Consider the following 6967-nt stretch of genomic DNA (forward strand, 5'->3'; position numbering starts at 1 on the left):
CAATAACTTCCCTGGCTACCACTTTCATCCTAAAGCTCTTCTCGGCGTGTTCCCTTCCATCTTCTTCTTAGTCCCCATAACACTGTCTTCCTAATTAGTCTGCTCCTTGGAGGGGTAGGGACCGAGCGAGCCATCTTTGCATCCTATCTGTGCTGTTCCCACTCCATCGCCTCATGTTTCCTACACACTGGATTCATGTTCCAAGAAACTACTTAGTGCATATTTAGAAGGCAAAAACTAGAGTTTCAATCTCAGGAAATATTTCTCATCAGTGAACACCACTGACATCCAAAGTCACCCATCAAATGGCTTATTGTCCCACTATTTACAACAGCCAAGAGGTGAGCCAGTCTAGGTGCCCATCAACAGAAGAATAGATAAAGAAAATGTCACACGTACACATCACACACATACATTTCACACACACACACACAAACAGGATTTTTCTAAGGCACAAAGAAATGTAAAATTTAGATATTTGCAGAAAAATGGATGGAACTGGTAATCATTATGTTAAGAAAAACTAAATCACACTCAAACAAATATTACATGCTATTCCTCACATTTAAATTTTTGCATATGATTTCAAAATAGGAAGGAGACTATGAAGGGAAAATAGAAGTCTTGTAAGGAGGAGAAGGGAATAAGCAAAGGTGATGGAACTCATGTGGCATTAAAGCAGGAGGAGGGGTTACTTTGGGGAAGGAAAGAGAACAAGAATTGGGGTAAGAGATAAAGAAGGGCAGCAGTGTAGGGATGAGAATAAAGAACAGTGATATATTAAGGCCTGTCCAATCCATGGCCTATGAGTCACACACAACCCGAAGACTTATGAAGGCAACCCAACACATCCTTAGAATACAATGCCATGTTGTAATGTCAAAAGATCAAATGCTCCTAAATGCATATTGTAAAGCAATAATGAAATCTATTACTTCATCTAGCAATTAAAAGCAATAACTTAAACAGTGGTATGTTGGAGGCTAAAAAAAAATGGCGAGCACTTTTTTTATTTGCTTTTCTTACAAAAAAACCCGAATTGAATTCCTAGAGCCCCTCATACTTTAAAATATATTAAATTGTTTTTAAGTGGCATGTCCCACGTGTGAGTTGTCACACTGGTAAACTTCATCTCTGAGCCATTCATGTATAATCATGTAGACTGCAGTCTTTATGCCAATAAAGGGTTAGTGCTCTCTAACGCTACATCAAATATCCCTGTCTATAACACTTCACGACCTTCGAGGTCCTCAGATGACTTAATTAAAAACATTGGAACCCACACCACTCAGTCCACAAGTGGCCACAAAAGTCTCTCTGCTGTGCTCAAACCAGATGTGAGGCAATCTCCTTCACAAGAGTAACTTGGCCTCAGCGCAAAAATGTAATCTTTTCAGACTGAATTAAAAAACCACTCTTCATAATTGTACACAGGCTTTTGATGGTAGTTTTTTGTCCAACCTTTGCTTATGACTCTTGGAATATGCAACTCAGCCTTCACCTTCAGATTTTATTGAGAGGTGAGTAGGAAGGACAGGTATGTCTACATCTTCCATGTCATGTTTTCGGTTCCCATGAGTAACTATCACTTTCTGCCACTCAAGATCATTTGCAAAGTTCCCGAGCAAAGTGAGATTCCAATTAGTACTGTGTTGTGCAGCAGCTTCCTCTGAGATGAAAACCTTCCATTTTTGAGTTCCTTCATTAAGACATACAGTGTTTATGGGGGGAGAAAACAACAGAGAAGTAAAACATTTTGTCCTGTAGGAAGTACCCTAAGCTCAGGAAGTAAACAACTCAATAACTTCAGGAAGGTCCTGAAACTAACCAGATTCACTGGACTTCTCCTTCCCCAAACAGATATAAGCAGAGAGACATTCTCAGACACACTCTCTAAAAAGCCAAACTGCATGAATAAGTGGAGACCAGTCAGGCTTCCAAGAAGAAGCTCCGGCCGACTGAGCTACCTGTAAAGACCACTCTCTAACCTGTTGAGCAAGCTGTTCTGTGCACTCCAGGTTTCCAGCTTTCATGAGTTATAACCCATCCTGGCATAGGCTTTGGTGACATAGCTGCTTTTGAGTTATTTCTGCTCCTATAAGTTACTCCTCATCCATATTACTGTAAGTAACCCCAATAAAACTCATTGGTTTATCAAGTTGGTCTTGGATGGGATCTTACTCTGGTCTGCTGTTGGTTCTCTAACTGGGGTAAGTAGTTGTTTGTATCCCCAGGAATACTGTCACATGACATAAAATCAATTTTATTGTTCTATCAATAGTTCTTACATTAGGAGAAATAGTGTCTCTTCTGAGATCACAGGAAAAAAGTCAGTAGCCCATAAAACCACAGGAGAATTGTATTTCAGAAGCAGGGATACAGGGCCATCAGTGTGTGTTATAATGATGAGCAAGAGATTACAGCAAAACACAGGACTTTTTTTATCAAAATTGTAATTTGCCTTGGATTTGCACATAATAGATATGGCCTCTTATGAAGATTTATTGAACAAATGAAGAGTTAGTGAGGCTTTGTTTAGTTAGAAATTCCCTCTGTGTTAGCTGGGGCAGGTTGCTACAGCAAAATATAGCATGTCAGGGGCAGAGAAGCAGAGACTTATTTTCTCATGGTTACCAAGGCTGGAAACCCAAGACTAAGTGCTGTGATGGTTGAGAGGGCTCATTTCTCTGAGGTCTTTCTGCTTGGTTTGCAGAAGGCTTCCTCTCTGAGTGCTCACAGTACCTGTCCTTCACGTGACTGTCTCAGTCTCTCCCTCTTCTTCACTGTGTTGGACTCAGGACTTCCCTACAAGCCCATTCCACCTTGGTGGCCCACTGAAGGCCTCTGTCACATGCTAGGAGTTAATAGTTCCATCTGAAAATGAAGGGGACACAATTCTACCCACAGTTCTCTTTAAGCCTGGTGATTTGAATGAAAACCATCAGAACGAAAGGGCTAAATTGAAAACACCGATAGCCACCACAGCACCTCTCTTTCTAGAAACAGGCTGAAGAACAGGGTTCATGCCACCGTCAACCAAGAAGTCATTTGTACCCACCCTTAGGTAGGATTTTTATTTTTCTCTTGTTTGGGACCAAGTTGAATTTTCAGATTAGTTCTCTGGTCTGACTTTCAATCCTTTCTCAATTTTCCCTCTGGCCTAAAGAGCCTTGTTTCTACTGCTTCCAAGATATACCTTGGTTTAACCTGGTTAATCCAAACCAAATGAGATTATAAAGGACCATGACATTTTTTTTCTTCTCTCAAGTCAAACAAAGCCCCCTGCCAAAATAACTCTCTGGCAGAAACAATCATCGTAAAATATGTTAAATCTTTGCTGTTTTCTAATTATTCAAGCAAATCCAAACCTAGGCAATATCCCCATCAAAATAAAACTCTTCAGTAACAAAATCGCTCACTGTAAATCATACTAGAGCTTTAACTTTTTCTATTATTTCTGAAGTAGAACCTAATTTATTCTCCAAGTCCAAAATCTTTAATAATGGTTATTAATTTTTGATAATTTCATACAACACATTTGGATCATATTTATCCCCCACCAATTTCGTGTTTTCTCCCTTAACCCTCATAGACACATCAAGTACACAGTCTGCACCGGCTGACTACTCCTGGGCATGGGGCCTTCCCTGGAGTATGGGGGAAACACAAGGTGCTACACCATTAAAGCCAACTGACTTTCCCTCTCTCAGCATCCATGGAATGCAATAGCTCCTCAGATAAGGATAGGAATTCATGACCATCCCCTTTCCTCTGTGGTGGAATTGTGTCTGTCTTGAGCTTGTGAAATCTTTGTGATGGAGGAAGGTCATTGAGCAATAAAGAAACTGCTTGGCTGGCCCTGATAGGTTAAAGCATAGGTGGGAGGAGTAAACAGAATAGGATGCTGGGCAGAAGAGGAAGTGAGGTCAGACTCTGCTCTGCTCCTGGAGAGACCCAACAGCTCTGCTCTCTGGAGCAGAGACGCCATGCTCAGCTCTCCTGGAGAGACCTGACAGCTCTGCTCTCTGGAGCAGAGATGCCAGGCCCCGCTCTCCCAGGCAGCTCCGACCCAGGATGTACGGAGGCTAGAATCTTCCCGGTAAGCACACCTTGGGGTGCTTACACACATCATTAGAAATGGGCTAGTCCAGGTGTGAGAATTAGCCTGTAAGGGCTAGAGTTCATGGGCCAAGCAGTGTTTAAATGAATACAGTTTGTGTGTTGTTATTTCAGGCATGAGCTAGCCAAGCGGCCGGGGTACTGGGGACGCATCCCTGCCGCTCCTATTTCAACAGCTTTGTACTCATCATATAATCTCTATGAGTTCATCTGTGTGTCTTTATCCAGTCCAGCAGTACCTTGAAATCATCCATCACCTCTGGCTCCTTGTAGTAAGTTGAGCGGCGGACCCCTTGTTCCATTCTGCCAGGATAGCTTACACCAGAAATAATCACACAGAAATTGTATTTATTTAAACACTGCCTGGCCCATTAGCTCTAGCCTCTTACTGACTAGCTCTCACATCCTGATTAACCCATTTCTATTAATGTGTATCACCACTTGACTGTGGCTTACTGGCATGAGTCTAACCAGCATCCATCTTGGACAGGAGAATCATGGCATCTGCCACAGTTCCCTTCTTCCCAGCATTCTGTTCTGTCTACTCTGCCCACCTATCAAAAGGCTAAGGCAGTCTCTTTATTAAACCAATAAAAGCAACAGAAATACAGAAGGACCTCCTACAGCTCCTACAAGCTTCCTATTTCCTCTTTTGCATTGTCTCTGAGTCTTGAAGGGAGGATGTGATAAAGCCTTGATGGGGTAGTGTGATTTCAGGCTGAGCACTACAAAGTTTCTTTTTCTCCACATGTTGGCTAGTTATGGGTCTCTGTATTAATCTACTGCAAGAAGAAAGCTTCTCTGATGAAGACTGAGTGATGCCCTCTTCCCAAGGTATACCAATAAGCAATTAGACTAGGTGTAGTTTTATTGTTATGTCTATTTGGCAGAATAATAGTAGCAGGTTTTCTTAAGCCCATGACCCACCTAGCTGCTGGTTCTTAGCCTCATTGGTAGTTTAAGGTACAGGTTCTATCTCTTGGAGAAGGTCTTAAATCTAATCAAAAGGTAGTTGGTTACTTCTATAATATCCTGCCACTATTGTTTCAGTGGACATATCTTGCCAGGATGATCTTTGTTGCAGCTCACAGAGTTCACAGCTGGATGAGTCTGATGATCATTTTTCTCCTCTGGTAGTATGCATGGCAACTTCCAGCACTATGAAACCTAGACAGTAGAAACGAAGAATCAACTGAGTTTGAATGCAAGCTAGATTTCTCAAGTATGCCCTGTCTTCAGCAATAAGGTATATGGCAGTTTGAATAAGGATGGTTCCCATAGGTTTGTATATTTGAATACTTAGTCATCAGGGAATGACGATACTTAGAGGGATTAGGGAGTGTGGCCTGGTTATGGTAGGTGTGGCTTTATTGAAGGAAGCATGTCACTAGGGTTGGGCTTTGAGGTTTCAGTAGCCCAAGCCCGGTCCAAGGATTCCCTCTCTTCCTGCTTCCTTCAGATACTGATGTAGAACTCTCAGCTACCATATCTGTTTGTACACCACTATGCTCCCATGAGGATAATGAACTAAAGTCTGAAACTGCAAGCAATGCCCAATTAAATGCTTTCTTTTATGAGTTCCCATGGTCATGGTGTCTCTTCACAGCAATGGAATATTGACCAAAACAGGATCTTATGTCAAGTTCTGAGGGTGATTAACAGTATTGGCAACAGACTGTACTGTCCAGAATGTCTATGAGAATCTGTCAGCCAACAACTAAAAAGGAAGTAACTCATTCCTGGTAGGGTATATTTATTTGGTAGCATATAGTGACTAGTTGGGTCTTCTACCCCATTATAGGCTGTTACTCATGGAAGCCTAGAAACTATTGCTGGTTTGAGCTAGGATTTGGATCCAATGCTTTTTGGTCATGTTGTTTTTCTACTAGGCCTTTTCATTGTAAGGAAAACTTCCTGGCCATTTTGTATTTCCTTCCCTGACTTCTTACTGAGTTAATCTGGTGCTCACTGGACACTCTCATGTTGTTAGCTGCTATTTCTTAGAGGTCATGCATCCTCAATGGGACTAGGAGTTGTTAGCATGATTTCTGTGATGTACCCCAATTCTACCATATAATTCAAAAAGATTGTTGATTGATGATATTTTGCCAAAGACCTCTAGTCTAGCTCTACGATACATAAATAAATTTTTAGTCTGGAAACAGTTTACAGAGAATCATTCTGAAGAGTAGAAGAAGGCAGGGCTGAGGTAAATATTTACCTCCAAGAATGATTGTAGGCAGAAATTGCCATGTCTGGCCTGACAACTAATAGATTAGTAGATCATCCCCAAATAATTTCTTATGTTTATTTTGTGTGTTTGCTCTTGCATCATTATTATGCTGGTTTTAATCAATTTACATTTACAACATATTTTAATGTCTTGTAGTATATAAAATATTGTATGTTTTATTTATATTTTATAAATACAAATATTTTGTTTTTATTCTAAAATTTTACAATTTATATTTTCTACTGATATATAAAGAGTATTTTTCTCATCTTTTTTAAAACATATATATTAAACATCTATACCATGTAAATTTTAGTGTGACATTAACACATTCACCTAGAATTTACTCTGAAATTATCATATTTACATATTATTTGAGGATTAATTACAATTATGTTTCTCCTCATTGGGTGGTGGTGATGCATGCCCTTAATGCCAGCTCTTGGGAGGCAGAGGTAGGTGGATCTCTGTGAGTTCGAGGCTAGCCTGATCTACAAGAGCTAGTTCCAGGACAGCTGGAGTGGTTATACACAGAAACCCTGTCCCAAAAAAAACAAACGAAACAGAACAACAACAACAACAAATTGTTTTTCCTTATTCACAAATGTGATTTAA

This window comes from Alexandromys fortis, unplaced genomic scaffold, assembly GCF_014885135.2.
Source record: "Alexandromys fortis isolate MF-2015 unplaced genomic scaffold, M_Fortis_MF-2015_v1.1 scaffold_208, whole genome shotgun sequence".
Classification (NCBI taxonomy): domain Eukaryota; kingdom Metazoa; phylum Chordata; class Mammalia; order Rodentia; family Cricetidae; genus Alexandromys; species Alexandromys fortis.